The sequence below is a fragment of the Salvelinus namaycush genome, chromosome 2 (genome assembly GCF_016432855.1).
Source record: "Salvelinus namaycush isolate Seneca chromosome 2, SaNama_1.0, whole genome shotgun sequence".
Lineage (NCBI taxonomy): Eukaryota > Metazoa > Chordata > Actinopteri > Salmoniformes > Salmonidae > Salvelinus > Salvelinus namaycush.
The window spans coordinates 73,354,534-73,376,154 of NC_052308.1; the positions used below are offsets into that span (position 1 = coordinate 73,354,534).

Sequence of the window (21,621 nt, forward strand, 5' to 3'; positions counted from 1 at the left end):
GGTTGGAGAACGTCCTCTTCCACGTTGCAATTAGCAGTAAACATTAGCATGAAAGAGAGAGATACCCAACTTCCTACAACGCCACGGAAATAAATACCCGAAAATCGCAATATACTGACATAAACTGATATAATTCGGTTCAAAATAACAAGATTATGATGTCTTTAAAGCCTATATCGAATAAAAACACAGCCGGAAATGTCTAAGATCTATAACCGATGGTTCTATTACAATGTGCCAAGGTCCTCAGTGCGTCAGAGCGAAGGGGGAAAAGAACGATACACGTCTTTGCCATGTCATTTATAACCTTTGAGATCTACGTAGAGACTACATTTCAAGTCTCCCTATTCGCTGACACCCAGTGGAAGGCGTATGCAGTGCATCTCAACCAATAGAAGACAGGCAGAGTTATACACAGGTCTCAGAACAGCAAACAGGAAAATTTGGCATTCTCACATACAAGTCCAGTTCTGTTTCACTCACAGACATAATTTAAACGGTTTTAGAAACTAGAGAGTGTTTTCTATCCAATAGTAATAATAATATGCATATTGTACGAGCAAGAATTGAGTACGAGGCAGTTTAATTTGGGCACTATTTTTTCCAATGGTGAAACAGCGCCCCCATATTGACAAGAAGTTAAGGAAGTGTGTACAGTTGTGGCCAAAAGTTTTGAGAATGACACAAATATGAATTTTCAGTCTGCTGCCTCAGTTTGTATGATGGCAATTTGCATATACTCCAGAATGTTATGAAGAGTGATCAGATGAATTGTAATTAATTGCAAAGTCCCTCTTTGCCATGCAAATGAACAGAATCCCCCCCCAAAACTGGAAGCTTCAAAAGGAGGGTGGTGCTTGGAATCATTGTTCTTCCTCTGTCACCCATGGTTACCTGCAAGGAAACACGTGCCGTCATCATTGCTTTGCACAAAAAAGGCTTCACAGGCAAGGATATTGCTGCCAGTAAGATTGCACCTAAATCAACCCTTTATCGGATCATCGATAACTTCAAGGAGAGCGGTTCAATTGTTGTGAAGAAGGCTTCAGAGCGGTTTAATTGTTGTGAAGAAGGCTTCAGGGCACCCAAGAAAGTCCAGCAAGCGCCAGGACCGTCTCCTAAAGTTGATTCAGCTGCGGGATCGGGGCACCACCAGTACAGAGCTTGCTCAGGAATAGCAGCAGGCAGGTGTGAGTGCATCTGCACACAGACTGATATTCTGCAAAAGGTACAGGGATTAGACTGCTGAGGACTGGGGTAAAGTCATTTTCTCTGATAAATCCCCTTTTCGATTGTTTGGGGCATCTGGAAAAAAGCTTGTCCGGAGAAGACAAGGTGAGCGCTTCCATCAGTCCTGTGTCATTGCCAATGGTAAAGCATCCTGAGACCATTCATGTGTGGGGTTGCTTTTCAGCCAAGGGTGTGGGCTCACTCACAATGTTGCCTAAGAACACAGCCATGAATAAGGAATGCTACCAACACATCCTCCGAGAGCAACTTCTCCCAACCATCCAGGAACAGTTCGGTGACGAACAATTCCTTTTCCAGCATGAAGGAGCACCTTGCCGTAAGGCAAACGTGATAAGTGGCTCGGAGAACAAAACATCAATATTTTGGGTCCATGGCCAGGAATCTCCCCAGACCTTAATCCCATTGAGAACTTGTGGTCAATCCTCAAGAGGCGGGTGGACAAACAAAACCCCTCAAATTCTGACAAACTCCAAGCATTGATTATGCAAGAATGGGCTGTCATCTAGGGTTGTGGCCCAGAAGTTAATTGACACCAGGGTGGATTGCAGAGGTCTTGCAAAAGAAGGGTCAACACTGCAAATATTGACTCTTTGCATCAACTTCATGTCATTGCCAATAAAAGCCTTTGACACTTATGAAATGCTTGTAATTATACTTCAGTATTTCATAGTAACATCTGACAAAAATATCTGAAGACACTGAAGCAGCAAACTTTGTGGAAATTAATATTTGTGTCATTCTCAAAACCTTTGGCCACAACTGTAGCTCGCATTCTGTATCATACAGCTATGAAAGTTATATATTTAGAACCACCTGCTCGATTGGAATTAAGCGACGTCTGTGTCTTGAGTGTCCAAGAACGGTTTAGTTTTTTGTGTTCTGACTTGTAAAGCAGAATGAATAAAAAAGTAATGTTAACATTATCAGTAATTATCAGGAAACTCTACATTTGTTTTAAAATCACACCAAGATTGTTAAAACTGGCCTTAGGTTATTGAGCGATCTGATTAGGATTTACCCTCGTAGCAAGGCCTATTTATCATGTGGAGGTTTCATTCAGGTCTCTTTTTTTTAAAACACACTGTCTTTGGCAGGAGAAAGACCAGACTCAGAGGAACCAGAGCCAGGGACGTCCAAACCAACAAGAAGACACCAGTGTTCCCACTGTGGAAAGTGTTTTAACCAGTTAAGGGACCTGAAACAACTTGAGAGAATACACACAGGTGAGAAGCCTTACCACTGCTCCCAGTGTGGAAAGAGTTTTAACCATTTAAGTAACCTGAAAGTTCATGAGATAATACACACAGGGGAGAAGCCTTATCACTGCTCCCAGTGTGGCAAGTGTTTTAACCAGTTAGGGAACCTGAAACAACATGAGAGAATACATACAGTTGAAAAGCCTTACCAGTGTTCCCACTGTGGAAAGTGTTTTAACCAGTTATGGGACCTGAAACAACATGAGAGAATACACACAGGGGAGAAGTCTTACCACTGCTCTCAGTGTGGAAAGAGTTTTAACCGGTCAGGGTATCTGAAAAAGCATGAGAGAATACACACAGGGGAGAAGCCTTACCACTGCCCCCAGTGTGGAAAGTGTTTCAACCAGCCGGGGGAGCTGAAATGTCATGAGAATACACACAGGGGAGAAGCCTTACCACTGCTCCCAGTGTGGAAAGTGTTTTAACAAGTTAGGGAACCTGAAAATACATGAGAGAATACACACAGGGGAGAAGCCTTACCACTGCTCCCAGTGTGGAAAGAGTTTTAACGAATTAGGGAGCCTGAAAAAACATGAGAGAATGCGCACAGGGAAGAAGCCTTACCGCTGCTCCCAATGTGGAAGGAGTTTCAACCATCCGGGGGAGCTGAAATAGCATGAGAGAATACACACAGGGGACTTGCTGTCTTGTATTGTTGACTGATAATGATTACCTGTTTTTACCATATGAACTTGAATTGTACAAAGTATACTAAAACATATATTTGTATGTTTTTATTAGAAAACATGAATTGAATATGGAGTATGTCAGTTTGAATATAGAGTAGGTCAGATTCCATGTGTTTAAATGGTCCTTTTTTAAACTCTGTGTTTGTGTTTATCTGTGTGTCTTTCCTCCAGCACTACAGATATAAAGTGATATTTGGATGTGATGCATTTGTTCCGTTGTTTACATTTGCAATGTTGGCCCACTGATGACTTAATGAAATGAAAATGTTCACAGACTCTGTAATGCAAAATGTTAATTGTATGTGTCCACATATCTGAGTATGTGACTTGTGGTGGATGAATCAGAATTAGTTGGGTAACATAGATAATTAAGATGTCTTATCTGCATAATATGCTGATGTGATATACTTGTTATTAGAATGTATCCCTTCGGACTCTGGTGATGGCAGTTGCACTTCTTCCCTCAGCTGGGGCTCAGTCACCTGGGGCCCAGAGAGGGGAGAGGTCAGGCTTGTCTTTCACATGTCCCTGGTGCTACGCAGAATATCAGGAAGGGAAGAGGACAGGAGGGAACATTGTCTTCATATGTGAATGTATCTGTTAAACTATGTGAAGGGATGGTGTGAGTAATGGGGAACCAATTACTGGTTTCCACAATGTCTGTGCGCAAGTCACTCCCTCCTTTGGCATTGGGGGGAGGTGTATGGCAGTGTCTGGAACCATTGTATGTCCTCTCTGATGTTGCACTTATCCTGGGATAGTGTATGACCTAGAGGCTCACTCCCCTCAGTGAGCTTGTCCAGGAGTGGGGTCAAGAAGGGGTTTTACTTGAGATGGGAGTATCTAGAGTTGACAATTGATAGAGTTGACAATTGAGTTATGCCATTGGATGAGTTGGTGTTTTTGTGCTATGAAGTACCAGGAAAGAGATTAGAACCTTGTCTTAGGGACCAAACTGAATGATAATTATAGCGAATGCTATCTGGCTACGGGATACTCCTTTCTCATTATAAAGTCTCACTTTGTGAACTGTTCCTAATATCTGTGGTTTGTTATGTCGACTAGGGGGGTGGATCTTTGCTATAAAAGATCTCAGTAGCCATTGTGTTGCCACTCTCAACGGTTCATTAGAAATAGTGAATTGTTGAAAGTCATTGCAAAGATCTTATGATTAAAGATGTAGTTTAAGTATAACTCTGATTGGTGTGTGAAGTTTGTCTCTCCTCATTTGGTAATACAGAAATTAACCACCACAGACGAACTTTGTGAAACTGACCTATTATAATCTCCTGTTCCTGGGAGTATCATCCTGCGTTGCAAACCAGCTGCCCCTGCGTCTTTGTATGAATAAAGTCCCTCCCAGGAACAGGAAACTATAAAGATATGTGCTCATCACCTAATGCTTCAGGAATTCAAACTGTCTACACTGCGCTGTGTAACTGTTATTCTCTCTGAGCTCAGAAATAAAGAATCTTGGTTTGACTTGGACTCCAGCAGATCCTTATTTTATAATATCCACCACAACTCTCCCACGGATTGCTGTTTCATCATTGTCTCAAAGAAGAGTTCCTCGTTCCACTTTCCTGGGTGCAAGCTTCCACTGGTTGAATAAACGTTTCCACGTCATTTCAACAAAACACCTTTTGTTTCATGGACTTGCAACCTAAATCCAATGACAGGTGACATTTTATGTTGATTTGACTTTAGTTGACGACTCAAAGAAATGTAAATAGAAACTTGATGTTGAACTGACGTTTGTGCCTAGTGGGCTGGTTTGAATAAGCGGCAGGTGTTGGATCAATATCCACCTTAGTAGCTAAGTTTCCATGTAATTTGCAACAGATGTTCATGTGAATATTCTAAAATCTGCATTACACAATATATGCATTTTTCCACAAGAAATGTTTTTATCAGACAGACTTATTGCTGATCAAAGGCTTTACGAGACCAAAAAATACTTTTGCTGTTGAATTCCCATGTGCCGAATGGAAAAATACAAGTTAAAACCTGTTTGGGATATGGGGGCGCTGTTTTCACTTTGTAAAAAATCGTTCCCAAATTAAACTGCCTCGTACTCAATTCTTGCTCGTACAATATGCATATTATTATTACTATTGGATAGAAAACACTCTCAGGTTTCTAAAACCGTTTGAATTATATCTGTGAGTAAAACAGAACTAATTTTGCAGCAAACTTCCTGTCAGAAAGTGAAAAATCTGAAATCGAGGCTGTGTTCCAGGGCCTCCCTATTCATTTGCTTGAAATCTATGGATAAACATGCACTTCATACGCCTTCCACTAGATGTCAATAGGCAGTGAGAGGTGAAATGGAGTGTATAGCTTGATCTGAGGTCAAAAGAGAGCTCTTGGAATGACATGACCCCAATTTCCTTTGTTCAGGAAGGCGCGGGAAGGAACTCTGGATTGCCTTCTGAAAAGCTTTCGTTATAGACGGCTATTATCTCCGGCTTTGATTTTATTTGATAAATGTGATAATATCATCGTAAAGTATGTTTTTTCAATATAGTTTTATCAGATTATTGAAAGTTTATCGGGAGTTTTGGCGTGTTCCGTTCTCTGCGTTTGGTGACGATGGACAGCTTCGCGCCACTTGGCTAGCTTTGGTTGCTAATTCGACAGACGAAGAGGACATTCTAAATCCAAACAACGATTATTCTGGACAAAGGACCCCTTGTACAAGATTCTGATGGAAGCTCAGCAAAAGTAGGACCCATTTATGATGTTATTTCGTATTTCTGTCAAATGTTTAGTATTATTTTCCGCCCTGATTTTGGGCGCTGTCTCGCTATAACGTAAGCTGTATGTCGTGCTAAAGTTATTTTTAGAATTCTAACACGGCGATTGCATTAAGAACTAGTGTATCTATCATTTGCTGTACAACATGTCTTTTTTAGTAAAGTTTATGATGAGTTATTTGGTCAGAATAGGTGAGTGTCAGAAATATATCCGGAGATTCTGGAAAAAAGTTGCTACGTTTTCACAATGTATAACCACGGATTTCAGCTCTAAATATGCACATTTTCGAACAAAACATAAGTGTATTGTATAACCTGATGTTATAGGACTGTCATCTGATGAAGCTTGTCAAGGTTAGTGAAAAATTATATATCTTTTGCTGTTTTTTTGCGATCGCTAACTTTTGCTGCTGATAAATGGGTTGTGTTTTTGGCTATTGTGGTAAGCTAATATAATGCTATATTATGTTTTCGCTGTAAAACACTTAAAAAATCTGAAATATTGGCTGGATTCACAAGATGTTTGTCTTTCATTTGCTGTACACCATGTATTTTTCATAAATGTTTTATGATGAGTATTTAGGTATTTCATGTTGGTCTCTGTAATTGTTCTAGCTGCTTCGGTGCTATTTGTGATTGTAGCTGCAATGTAAAACTATGATTTATACCTGAAATATGCACATTTTTCGAACAAAACATAGATTTATTGTATAACATGTTATAAGACTGTCATCTGATGAAGTTGTTTCTTGGTTAGTTTGGTTGGTTCTTGGTTAGTTTGGTTGGTTTTGTGCAAGCTACCTGTGCTGTGAAAGAAATGTCTGTGCTTTTTTGTATTTGGTGGTGAGCTAACATAAATATACGTGGTGTTTTCGCTGTAAAACATTTAAAAAATCGGACATGTTGGCTGGATTCACAAGATGTTTATCTTTCATTTGCTGTATTGGACTTGTTAATGTGTGAAAGCAAAATATTTCGTTTTTTTTTTTTTGAATTTCGCGCGCTGCCTTTTCAGTGGAATGTGGGCGGGGTTCTATCTGATGTCATAATACACCCCTCTGATAATCAAGTGATATTTGGAATGTCTGAGTAGTTCTATCTGATGTCATAATACACCCCTCTGATAGTGATACATTTGCTCCATTGTTTCCATGTCAGTTGGTTTCCCACTCTGATGATTTATATCTGACAGAGGGGCTTTAAAGGAATAGTATGGTGACATCTTAGCGTGGCTTTAAATAAATAGGATTATTCATTAATTTAATACTCCTATAGCAACAATACACTGCAGCTTTGACATCAAGAAGAGATTGGGCTGATGGGTGTTGGTGCTACTATACAGGTAAGGCTGTCCAATATGAATGTGAATGTTCAATACACACAATAGGTTGATCAGTAGCCAGTTAGTTAGCTGCTACGTTTTTAGCAACACAACTCGCTATCAACAAAGTCAGAATGCCCTCCAGGCCTGGTGGTGGCAGCAGTGTACTACATCAACTGTTTACCAGAGCTTCCTGAGGGGAAAACAATTATGCTGTATATAGCTTGATTTTGGAGCCAGCAGCATACCACCCTACTTCCCACAGCTGGCTTGCTTCTGAAGCTTGGCTTGCTTCTGAAGCTAAACAGGGTTGGTCCTGGTTGGTTATGCAAACATTTGTTTATTAGATTATGTTTATCATTAAGAATATTGTTTTATTTCTAAATGGTCACGCCTTGCTTTGGTCATGTGTTCTCTTATGGGTCAATCATTTTAATTAGAATATAGCAATTACGGTGTCTCCTCAATCACTTCCAGTGCCTTTGGAAAGTATTCAGATTGGGGACATTGCCTTGTGTCGGGTGCCATCTTTCAGATGGGACGTCAACTGAGAACAGCATGCATGGGAGGAAACTGTTTACAATTTGGCTCATGCATCCTCCCTTCTCTCCCCTGTAACTATTCCCCAGGTTGTTGCTGTAAATGAGAATGTGTTCTCAGTTGACTTACATTGTTAAATAAATAATAACCATGTTTCCATCAAAAGTTGTTTAATTAGGATATATACAAATATGATGATGTCATAGTGAATTCATGACATGTGAATGAACAAGCCTTTTCATACTTTATAACATGGCTATATACAATGCCTTCAGAAAGTATTCAGACCCCTTGACTTTTTTCCACATTTTGTTACATTACAGCCTTATTCTATTGTGTATTAACCTTTTGTCAATAGGGGGAGCAGTTAGCATTTTTTTTTTCTGGGTGTCGCCAAATTAAACTGCCTCGTACTCAATTCTTGCTCGTACAATATGCATATTATTAATTCTATTGGATAGAAAACACTCTCTAGTTTCATAAACCGTTGGAATTATGTCTGTGGGTGACCCAGAACTCTTTCTACAGCGAAATCCATGACAGGTACTGCGAAGGTCTGAGAGCGAAGCTCTGGTCTCAGATCAGTTTTAAAGGTCTGTGTGTATCCTATGGAACGACATGAACTGCACCCGCCTTCCCCTGGATGTCAGTAACCAATGAGAAGTGGAATGGGCTTGCTACGTAGCTCTCAGAGGTTATAAAAGGCCAAGGAGTGAGGTGCGCCCTCTTTTCGACGCTGACCATTGCGCAGAGAGGGACCTCAGGATGCCATTTTCAAACGCTCAATTATCAACGTTAGATGTATCCGTCTGTAATTTAATTCGATATAGGTTTTAGAAACATCATAACGAAGCTATTTTAAACCGAGTTATATCAGATTATGCGAGTATATTGCTATTTTTCGGAATTTCCTCAGTATTGCGTCTTGAGGATTTGGACACGTTGGGGCAAAATAGCTATTGTTAGCTATTGTTAGCTGCTATATCAGAAGTTGAATGCAACGTTTTACAACCAAGCAACGATTCTTTTGGACAAAGGACCACTTGGCCAAGATTCTGATGGAAGCTCGTCGAAAAGTAAGAGCTATTTATGATGTTATTCCGTTTTTATGTGGAAAAATGTAAACTCAATAATGGCGACTAGTGACGCCATTATTGCGGCACTAGTCTGGCTGTAACGCACACTGTATGTCTAGTAACGTTAATTTAAAAAATCTAACTCAGCGGTTGCATTAATAACTAATGCATCTTTCATTTCATGTCCAACCTGTATTTTTTTAGTCAAGTTTATGAATAGTTTTCGATAAGATTAGGTGCCTTTCCAAAATGGCGCCGGGCAAATTGCTTGATTTTTTGCCCACTAATCACGTTGTGTAACCACGAATTGTGCGGCTAAATATGCACATTTTCGATCAAACTCTATATGGATTGTGTAATATGATGTTACAGGAGTGTCATCGGAAGAATTCTGAGAAGGTTAGTGAAAAAATTAATATATTTTGGCGATGATAACGATATCGCTCTCTTTGGCTTGAATCAATGGTCGGGTAACGTTTGCATATGTGGTATGCTAATATAACGATTTATTGTGTTTTCGCTGTAAGACACTTTGAAAATCTGAAATATTGTCTGAATTCACAAGATCTGTGTCTATCCATTGCTGTGAGCTGTGTATTTTTAAGAAATGTTTTATGATGAGTAAATTGGTAATACACGTTGCTCTATGTAGTAATTCTAGTCGCTTTGGGGAGATTTGTGATGGTGGCTGCAATTGCAAACTATGATTTATACCTGAAATATGCACATTTTTCTAACAAAACCTATGCTATACAATAAATATGTTATCAGACTGTCATCTGATGAGGTTTTTTCTTGGTTAGTGGCTATCAATATCTTTATTTGGCCGAATTGGTGATAGCACCTGATGGAGTAAGAAACTGATGGAGTTAGAAAAGTGGTGTATTTTGCTAACGGGGTTAGCTAATAGATTTACATATTTTGTCTTCCCTGTAAAACATTTAAAAAATCTGAAATGGTGGCTTTATTCACAAGATCTGTATCTTTCATTTGGTGTCTTGGACTTGTGATTTAATGATATTTAGATGCTACTATTTAATTGTGACGCTATGCTAGCGATGCTAATCAGTGTGGGGGGGGTGGGGGGTGATCCCGGATCCGGGTTTCTGAGGCGGTAAAAGTTAAATCATTTTTTCCCTCTCATCAATCTACACACAATATCCCATAACGACAAAACAAAAACAGGTCTTTAGAAATTGTTGCTAATTATTTAAAAAATAAAAAACTGAAAAATAACATTTACATAACTATTCAGACCCTTTACTCAGTACTTTGTCGAAGCACCTTTGGCAGCGATTACAGCATTGAGTCTTCTTGGGTATGATGCTACAAGCTTGGCACACCTGTATTTGGGGAGTTTCTCCCATTCTTTTCTGCAGATTCTCTCAAGCTTTGTCAGGTTTCAGGTTGGATGGGGAGTGTTGCTGCACAGCTATTTTCAGGTCTCTCCAGAGATGTTAGATCGGGTTCAAGTCCAGGCTCTGGCTCGGCCACTCAAGGACATTCAGAGACTTGACTCGAAGCCACTACTGCATTGTCTTGGCTGTGTGCTTAGGGTTGTTGTCCTGTTGGAAGGTGAACCTTCGCCCTCAGTTTGAGGTCCTGAGCGCTCTGGAGCAGGTTTTCATCAAGGATCTCGCTGTACTTTGCTCAGTTCATCTTTCCCTTGATCCTGACTAGTCTCCTAGTCCCTGCCGCTGAAAAACATCACCACAGCATGACGCTGCCACCACCATGCTTCACCCTAGGGATGGTGCCAGGTTTCCTCCAGACGTGACGCTTGGCATTCAGGCCAAAGAGTTCAATCTTGGTTTCATCAGACGAGAGAATCTGGTTTCTCATGGTCTGAAAGTCCTTTTGGTGCCTTTTGGCAAACTCCAAGTGGGCTGTCATGTTCCTTTGACTGAGGAGTGGCTTCCGTCAGGCCACTCTACCATAAAGGCTTGATTGGTGGAGAGGTGGAGAGATGGTTGTCCTTCTGGAAGGTTCTCCCATTTCCACAGAGGAACTCTAAAGCTCTGTCAGAGTGACCATCAGATTCTTGGTCACTTCCCTGACCAAGGCCCATCTCCCCCGACTGCTCAGTTTGGCCGTGCAGCAAGCTCTAGGAAGAGTCTTGGTGGTTCCAAACTTCTTCCATTTTAGATTGATGGAGGCCACTCTGTTCTTTGGGACCTCCAATGCTGCAGAAATGTGTTGGTACCCTTCCCAAGATCTGTGGCCCGACCCAATCCTGTCTCGGAGCTCTACAGACAATTCCTTCTACCTCATGGCTTGGTTTTTACTCTGACAGTCTCATAATAAAGGGTCTGAATACTTACTGTTATGTAAAGAAGGTATATTTTTTATCTTTAATAAATGTTTCTATAAACCTGTTTTTCCTTTGTCATTTAAATGTTTTATATTTAACTCGGCAAGTCAGTTAAGAACAAATTCTTAATTCTTAAGCCCATAACCATGTGTGTGAAGTGTAAACAACAAAGGGCCCCCCCCCCCCCCCCCCCCCCATAAAAAGATCCCGCAACAGAAAGCTGCACAATATGTTGAGTAAAGTATTTTGCTTACCATGACAATACCAAACCCTACTTCATGTGTTTCCACTATCATGTATCCTACCATGACTATATCAAACCCTACTCCATGTGTTGCCACTATCATGTATCCTACCATGACTATATCAACCCTACTCCACATGTTACCACTATCATGTATCCTACCATGACTATATCAAACCCTACTCCATGTGTTGCCACTATCATGTATCCTACCATGACTATATCAACCCTACTCCACATGTTACCACTATCATGTATCCTACCATGACTATACCAAACCCTACTTCATGTGTTTCCACTATCATGTATCCTACCATGACTATATCAAACCCTACTCCATGTGTTGCCACTATCATGTATCCTACCATGACTATATCAAACCCAACTCCATGTGTTGCCACTATCATGTATCCTACCATGACTATATCCAACCCAACTCCATGTGTTGCCACTATCATGTATCCTACCATGACCATATCAAACCCTACTCCATGTGTTATCACTATCATGTATCCTACCATGACTATATCCAACCCTACTCCATGTGTTGCCACTATCATGTATCCTACCATGACTATATCAAACCCAACTCCATGTGTTGCCACTATCATGTAACCTACCATGACCATATCAAACCCTACTCCTTGTGTTATCACTATCATGTATCCTACCATGACTATATCAAACCCTACTCCATGTGTTTCCACTATCATGTGTCCTACCATGACTATATCAAACCCAACTCCATGTGTTGCCACTCATGTATCCTACCATGACTATATCAACCCTACTCCACATGTTACCACTATCATGTATCCTACCATGACTATATCAAACCCTACTTCATGTGTTGCCACTATCATGTATCCTACCATGACTATATCAACCCTACTCCACATGTTACCACTATCATGTATCCTACCATGACTATATCAAACCCTACTTCACATGTTACCACTATCATGTATCCTACCATGACTATATCAAACCCTACTTCATGTGTTTCCACTATCATGTATCCTACCATGACTATATCAAACCCTGCTCCATGTGTTATCACTATCATGTATCCTACCATGACTATATCCAACCCTACTCCATGTGTTATCACTATCATGTATCCTACCATGACTATATCCAACCCAACTCCATGTGTTGCCACTATCATGTATCCTACCATGACTATATCCAACCCAACTCCATGTGTTGCCACTATCATGTATCCTACCATGACTATATCCAACCCAACTCCATGTGTTATCACTATCATGTATCCTACCATGACTATATCAAACCCTATTTCATGTGTTTCCACTATCATGTATCCTACCATGACTATATCAAACCCTACTCCATGTGTTATCACTATCATGTATCCTACCATGTCTATATCAAACCCTACTCCATGTTGCCACTATCATGTATCCTACCATGACTATATCCAACCCAACTCCATGTGTTGCCACTATCATGTATCCTACCATGAATATATCCAACCCAACTCCATGTGTTATCACTATCATGTATCCTACCATGACTATATCAAACCCTACTCCATGTGTTACCACTATCATGTATCCTACCATGACTATATCAAACCCAACTCCATGTGTTGCCACTATCATGTATCCTACCATGACTATATCCAACCCAACTCCATGTGTTGCCACTATCATGTATCCTACCATGACTATATCAAACCCTACTTCATGTGTTTCCACTATCATGTAACCTACCATGACCATATCAAACCCTACTCCATGTGTTATCACTATCATGTATCCTACCATGCCTATATCCAACCCTACTCCATGTGTTGCCACTATCATGTATCCTACCATGACTATATCAAACCCTACTCCATGTGTTGCCACTATCATGTATCCTACCATGACTATATCAAACCCTACTCCATGTGTTACCACTATCATGTATCCTACCATGACTATATCAAACCCTACTCCATGTGTTTCCACTATCATGTATATCCAACCCTACTCCATGTGTTGCCACTATCATGTAACCTACCATGACCATATCAAACCCTACTCCTTGTGTTATCACTATCATGTATCCTACCATGACTATATCAAACCCTACTCCATGTGTTTCCACTATCATGTATCCTACCATGACTATATCAAACCCTACTCCATGTGTTTCCACTATCATGTATCCTACCATGACTATATCAAACCCAACTCCATGTGTTGCCACTCATGTATCCTACCATGACTATATCAACCCTACTCCACATGTTACCACTATCATGTATCCTACCATGACTATATCAAACCCTACTCCATGTGTTGCCACTATCATGTATCCTACCATGACTATATCAACCCTACTCCACATGTTACCACTATCATGTATCCTACCATGATAATATAAAACCCTACTTCATGTGTTTCCACTATCATGTATCCTACCATGACTATATCAAACCCTACTCCATGTGTTGCCACTATCATGTATCCTACCATGACTATATCAAACCCAACTCCACATGTTACCACTATCATGTATCCTACCATGACTATATCAAACCCTACTCCATGTGTTGCCACTATCATGTATCCTACCATGACTATATCAACCCTACTCCACATGTTACCACTATCATGTATCCTACCATGACTATATCAAACCCTACTTCATGTGTTTCCACTATCATGTATCCTACCATGACTATATCAAACCCTGCTCCATGTGTTATCACTATAATGTATCCTACCATGACTATATCCAACCCTACTCCCTGTGTTATCACTATCATGTATCCTACCATGACTATATCCAACCCAACTCCATGTGTTGCCACTATCATGTATCCTACCATGACTATATCCAACCCAACTCCATGTGTTGCCACTATCATGTATCCTACCATGACTATATCCAACCCAACTCCATGTGTTATCACTATCATGTATCCTACCATGACTATATCAAACCCTATTTCATGTGTTTCCACTATCATGTATCCTACCATGACTATATCAAACCCTACTCCATGTGTTATCACTATCATGTATCCTACCATGTCTATATCAAACCCTACTCCATGTTGCCACTCATGTATCCTACCATGACTATATCCAACCCAACTCCATGTGTTGCCACTATCATGTATCCTACCATGAATATATCCAACCCAACTCCATGTGTTATCACTATCATGTATCCTACCATGACTATATCCAACCCTACTCCATGTGTTGCCACTATCATGTATCCTACCATGACTATATCAAACCCAACTCCATGTGTTGCCACTATCATGTATCCTACCATGACTATATCCAACCCAACTCCATGTGTTGCCACTATCATGTATCCTACCATGACTATATCAAACCCTACTTCATGTGTTTCCACTATCATGTATCCTACCATGACCATATCAAACCCTACTCCATGTGTTATCACTATCATGTATCCTACCATGACTATATCCAACCCTACTCCATGTGTTGCCACTATCATGTATCCTACCATGACTATATCAAACCCTACTCCATGTGTTGCCACTATCATGTATCCTACCATGACTATATCAAACCCTACTCCATGTGTTACCACTATCATGTATCCTACCATGACTATATCAAACCCTACTCCATGTGTTTCCACTATCATGTATATCCAACCCTACTCCATGTGTTACCACTATCATGTATATCCAACCCTACTCCATGTGTTGCCACTATCATGTATCCTACCATGACTATATCCAACCCTACTCCATGTGTTGCCACTATCATGTATCCTACCATGACTATATCCAACCCAACTCCATGTGTTACCACTATCATGTATCCTACCATGACTATATCAAACCCTACTCCATGTGTTTCCACTATCATGTATCCTACCATTACTATATCCAACCCGGGTCCATGTGTTGCCACTATCATGTATCCTACCATGACTATATCCAACCCAGCTCCATGTGTTGCCACTATCATGTATCCTACTTGGCTGAAGCTTTGATCCAGTGGAAGAAGTATTGAGGAGCAGGGAGGTTAAAGGTCACTTCAGGACACAGCTGTTACTCTACACTATCCCTAGATAATCCAGTAATAAGAGAACATTTCTACATTATTTAGGGCTCTATAACATCTCTATCTATGTATAAGATCTGTATAAAATCTGTTTTCTTTTCTTTTTTTAACCTAATTCCATTTTCTCCGTTTAGGTTTTTCCAGGTTTCTGATTTGTCCCTGTTTTTCTGTTTTTCTCTCTAAATCACACTGTTAATAGAAAAACAACAACATTGGATGTTCTAAGTCCTCAACAATACTCAAACTACATCAGGAGACCACTTTTGAAATAAAATTAATTTTTGTTTGTAGATACCCTTTAATTCAAGAGGCACCAGCAAGAGCCTTGCTTGGTTAGTGGTGTCTCTGTAGCACACATGTGATTGCAGTGTTTGCTGAACAAATCACAACTGGATTGATGCAAATAATCATGATATCATTCTGCCAGGTAGTTATAGACTACTTTGTAGTTAACATTTAATTGACAAGGTTTGTGTGAGAACTTTTCTATCAACCAGAAGATGGTTGTCATTAGCATCATCGCTAACAGCTAAACATAGTGGTAGACAAATGCACTCAGACAGGGGGATTTCCGGGCTGTTTCCTCTTCAGAAAGTTTAAGGAAAATACAAATCACTGAGGCTAATTTAATGTCAACTTGCAGGCAGTGGGTTCAGAATAACTATGACAAAAAATGAATACTCATCAATCTGTCACCTAATCCTACCTAATGGGCAGGTCAGCCCTGGAGGAAAGTATTGGCTGTAAGAAGTAAGAGAAAACATAACATCTGGTTGTTTTTAAATTACTTCTCATGACATTGCTTGCCAGAATAAACATTGTAAATAATACTTTTCCAATCTGCATTACCCACTCCAGTCAGTAGATGGCGATATGAGTATTTCAGGTGATGCTTCTTGCGTGACGTATAATTTAGTGGACGGGACAGGAGGCTTCTTCAACAGCGACAAAAGGCTTCTGATTTAACCAACGTGGTGGTTTGCTAGCGAACATAAAACCGAAACATTGGAGCTCTTTAGACCAATCTTGTGTATATTACTCTTAGTGTTTTGAATATAATTCTGTTTACCTTTCTACTAGTTCATTTAAACGTAATTTGCCTGTTAAATTAGCAAATGTGGTAAATTGATAATGTACTAGGCTAATCGACCGGAGCATGAGCTCACTAAGCTCGACGGAGAAAGAGACTCTGGTGAAAGGAGTGGAAGAAGCTTTCAGCATGAATAGGGAGGAAGATGAGTCTATCACATTGAAAGAAGAAGAGGATGATATTACAGTGAAAGGGGAAGATGGGAAAGAGGTTGTCAAAGTGGAAGAGGAGGAGGTAGAAGCTTTCAGAATCAAAAAGGAGGAAGATGCCATAACATTGAAAGAAGAGAATGTAGTGAAAGAAGAGGAAGAACCTTTTAGAGCAAAAGAGGAAGAGGAGGCTATCTCAATAAAAGAGGAGGAAGACGTTTTGGGAGTGAAAAAGGAGGAGGCTGAAGATCAGATTAACACCAGTGAGTACGGGCATAATGCAGTTGTTGAACTAATGTGGGGGTTTTAAAGGGACATTCTACTTCAGTTCTACACTTGAATATGTTGTTCAGTACTGTAGGAATTGTTTAAGGGGCCATCTGCCATTGGTACATATGTTTTTGGGACTTTGATTATTGAATTCTCATTCTCCATGTGGTCTACATTAAAGTTCACCTCATCTAATATAACAGGCTTTTAAAATCTACTTAAAATATCAAAGGGATGTTAAAGGCACCCATTTTTTGGAATTGACCCTATGCATTTGCAACACAAACAATATTTGACAAAATCATGATGAAAAGGGCCATTTTAGACATATTCATGCCTCTTGATTGTAATAGATGGTCATAAGTTTACGTCTGTTTGCTGTTCTCGTTCGCACAGGAGAGAGACGTGACTATCGTGGATCCTTTGGGGAGCCTCAACAACATCCTGATGCTGACGAGTCAGAGAAGAGTCTCTCCAGATCAGAACATCAGATGGTACAGCTTGGTCTGGTCTAGCATACAGCTTGCTCTATCTGGGTCTGGGCTGGGTGTCTGTAAAGCACTTCATGTCAACAGTGACATCAGCATCCATAATTATATGTGTCTGTCCCCTCTTTATGATTACCAGGACAACGCTAGCCCTTCCTCCCTCCCGGAGTCCCCGTGTCGTGCCTCTCCCGGTAGCGCCGTACTGCTGGGTATGAAGAGGTTGTCTGTGCTGCTGGTGGACTGCAGGAAAACAACGGGGCTGAGTGGAACTGTGAGAGGAGGAGGAGAGAAGATAGGATCAGATTTGACTCATCAAAGTAAGTGCTGTAGTTTAGTTTGAACAAATAAATAGATCTGCCCACTGGTATCTGTTACCAGGACAACCAGCAGAGTTCTGTTTGTTGACAGGAAGATAGTCTGGTGGATATGGATGTTATGAATATCATAACACTGAAAAAGGATTCTGCCAATGAAAAGAGAGAAACCAATAGACCATATAAAACCTTGATGAAAGTTAGATTTAGAGAGAAAGTTTCAAGATAATCTGATGTAAGGTGCTTGTTTTACAAAAACTTTTCCTTAAAACATGGATGTTACATTGCCTGTCCCAGTCAACCCCCCTATCTTTACAAGACTGTTGAACAGGCAAACTAAACTCCAGACACTGTTAATTAATTAATACTGGAGGAAAGCTGTGATCAGGCTGCCCACTCAAGAGAAAGCTTCAAACTGTAACCAGTGCCGTCAACCTTGTTCAGGTTATCAGTCAACCTACCAGGGTAGTTACAAACAGTAGAGGAATGAAATCATCATGTTTTGATCATATCTTTACTAATGCTGCAGAAATGTGTTTTAAAGCAGTATCCAGATCCATCAGATGTAGTGATCACAATATAGTAGCCATGTCTAGGAAAACCACAGTTCCAAAGGCTGGGCCTAATATTGTGTAAAAGAGTTCATACAATAAGTTTTGTAGTGATTCCTATGTTGTTGATGTAAATAATATTTTTTGGTCCGTGGTGTGTAATGATGAGCAACCAGACGCTGCCCTTGACACATTTGAAAATGCTTATCCCAGTTACTAATAAGAATGCACCCATTAAGAATATTACTGTAAACACTGTTAAATCCACGTGGATTGATAAGGAATTAAAAAATGGTATGATGAAGAGGCTAAAGAGATGGCAAATAGATCTGGCTGTATAACTGATTGGCAAACGTATTGCAAATTGAGAAATCATGTGACTAAATAAAAAGAAGAAGAAACTACACTATGAAACAGATAAATGACATTAAGAATGATCGGGAAAAAAAATGGAGCATCTTCAATAAAATTTTGGGCAAAAAAATCAACAATGACATGTCACCGGTGTCTGACAACGTGGATGGAAAATTGAGGATAATAGCGGCCGATATTGCCACTCCTATTTGCCTTGTCTTTAATGTAAGCCTACTAGAAAGTGTGTGCCCTCAGGCCTGGAGGGAAGCTAAAGTCATTCCACTAACCAATAATAGTAAAGCTCCCTTTACTGGCTTAAATAGCCGACCAATCAGCGCATTACCAACCCTTACATTTTTTGGAAAAAATAGTTTGGCCAGATACAATGCTATTTTACAGTTAACAAATTGAGACTTTCAGCTTATAGGGAAGGACATTCAATAAGCATAGCACTTACAAATGACTGATTGGCTGAGAGAAGTTGATGACGATAGAAATATTGTTGGGGCTGTTTTGTTAGACTTCATTGCGACTTTTGACAGTATCGATCATAGTCTGCTGCTGAAAAAAACGTATGGCTTTACACCCCCTGCTATATTGTGGATAAAGAGCTTTAAAAAAAAAAATGTAACCTTTATTTAACTAGGCAAGTTGGTTAAGAACAAATTCTTATTTTCAATGACGGCCTAGGAACAGTGGGTTAACTGTCTTGTTCAGGGACAGAACGACGGAGTTTTACCTTGTCAGCTCGGGGATTCGATCCAGCAACCTTTTGGTTACTGGCCTAACGCTCTAACCACTAGGCTACCTGCCGCCCCAGAGCTACCTGTCTAACAGAACACAGAGAGTGTTCTTTAATGGAAGCCTGTACAACAAAATCAAGGTAGAATCAGGAATTCCACAGGGCCAGCTGTTTGGCACCTACTTTTTCAATCTTTACCAACGACATGCCAACGACATTTGAGTAAAGCCAGTGTGTCTATGTATGCGGATGACGCAACACTGTACACGTCAGCTACCACAGCAACTGAAATGACAGCAACACTTAACAAAGAGCTGCAGTGAGTTTCAGAATGGGTGGCAAGGAATAGTTAGTTAGTCCAAAATATTTCAGATGACCTTAAGTTACAAGGCCTACTATGCTAATTCTGTAGCGGTATTGTTAGAGGGGGGTAAAGATAAAGATTTTGTTGGGGAGCCAGGCAGGTATTAACCCTAGTTATTAAAGTTAGTTATTACGTATTATAACATTATTATTATTATAAAATATTATTAAAACCGAAAGGATGAGAGTAGGATAGATAGAGTAGCGCTTCCAGACACATTCTAAACATGATGGAGTCATAAAGGAGGACTTTAGCATCTAATGATGAAACATGATGGAGTCTTAAGGCTGCAATCCCGGTAACGGGATGATATGACAACAGCCAGTGAAAGTGCAGGGCGCCAAATAAAAAAAAAACTGAAATCTCATAATTAAAATTCCTCAGACATTCATGTGTCTTATATCATTTTAAAGGTAATCTTGTTGTTAATCCCACCAAAGTGTCCGATTTCAAATAGGCTTTTCAGCGAAAGCACTACAAACGATTATGTTAGGTCACCACAAAACCACAATAATCACAGCCATTTTTTTCAGCTAAAGATAGCTTCACAAAAACCTGAATACAGATCAAATGAATCACTAACCTTTGATTATTTTCATCAGATGACACTCATAGGACTTCATGTTACACAATACATGCATGTTTTGTTTGATTAAATTCATATTTATATAAAAAAATCTGAGTTTACATTGAGGCGACTAGATTCACTAGTTGCAAAAACATCAAGTAACTTTGCATAGCCACATCGTTTCAACAGAAATACTCATCATAAATAGATGATAATACAAGTTATACACATGGAATTATAGATATACCTCTCCTTAATGCAACCGCTGTGTCAGATTTAAAAAAAACTTTACGGAAAAGAAACCCACGCTATAATCTGAGACGGCGCTCAAAAGTAAAACACCAGAGCCGCAAAGATGGCGTCAAAATAAACAAGAAAATATATGATAAATATTCCCTTACCTTTGATGATCTACATCAGAAAGCACACCAGGAATCCCAGGTCCACAATAAATGTTTGTTTTGTTTGAAAAAATCCGTTATTTATGTCCAAATACCTTCTTTTGTTAGCGCGTCTGGTTTACATATCCAAACACTAATTCTGGTCAGCGTTATATCGGACAAAAAGTGATATTACCGGTCGGAGAAACATTTCAAACTAAGTACACAATCAATCATTAGGATGTTTTTAACATATAGCTTCAATAAAGTTCCAACCGGAGTATTCTTTCTTGTCTTCTTGAGGAATGAGGAAAAAGCATGATCAGAAAATGGCTGCTTGATGTACACCTGACTGATTCTGCTCTCATTCTCTCCCACAACATCATAGAAGTCTCATTATAATTTATATTGATGGTTGACATCTAGTGGAACCCATAGGCAGTGCAAACTCATATCTCAAGGGAATTTCTTTAGGGACTCTGGTGAATACATACAAGCTCAGATTTCTGACTTCCTGTTTTGATTTCAACTGAGGATTTTGCCTGCCAATATGAGGTCTGTTAATCTCACAGACATAATTCAAACAGTTTTAGAAACTTTAGAGTGTTTTCTATCCAATACTAATAATAATATGCAAATATTAGCAACTATGACTGAGGAGCAGGCCGTTTGATATGGGCACCTTTCATCCAAGCTACTCAATACTGCCCCTTCAGCCATAATAAGTTAAAGAAGGACTGTAGCATCTAATGATGAAACATTATGGAGTCTTAAAACTTCTTATGGCTAGTGGAACCCCTCGACAACATTCCGCTGAAAAGGCAGAGCGCTAAATTC

General features: G+C 39.8%; 1 protein-coding gene and 1 pseudogene across 1 annotated transcript in view; one reads left to right on the top strand and one right to left on the bottom strand.

The window, feature by feature from the left end:
• Positions 1–21,621, bottom strand: part of LOC120023442 — a gene marked incomplete at both ends in the record, with an annotated part of 359,115 nt that overhangs the window by 33,185 nt on the left and 304,309 nt on the right.
• Positions 199–21,621, top strand: part of LOC120020000 — a 34,084-nt pseudogene continuing 12,661 nt past the window's right edge.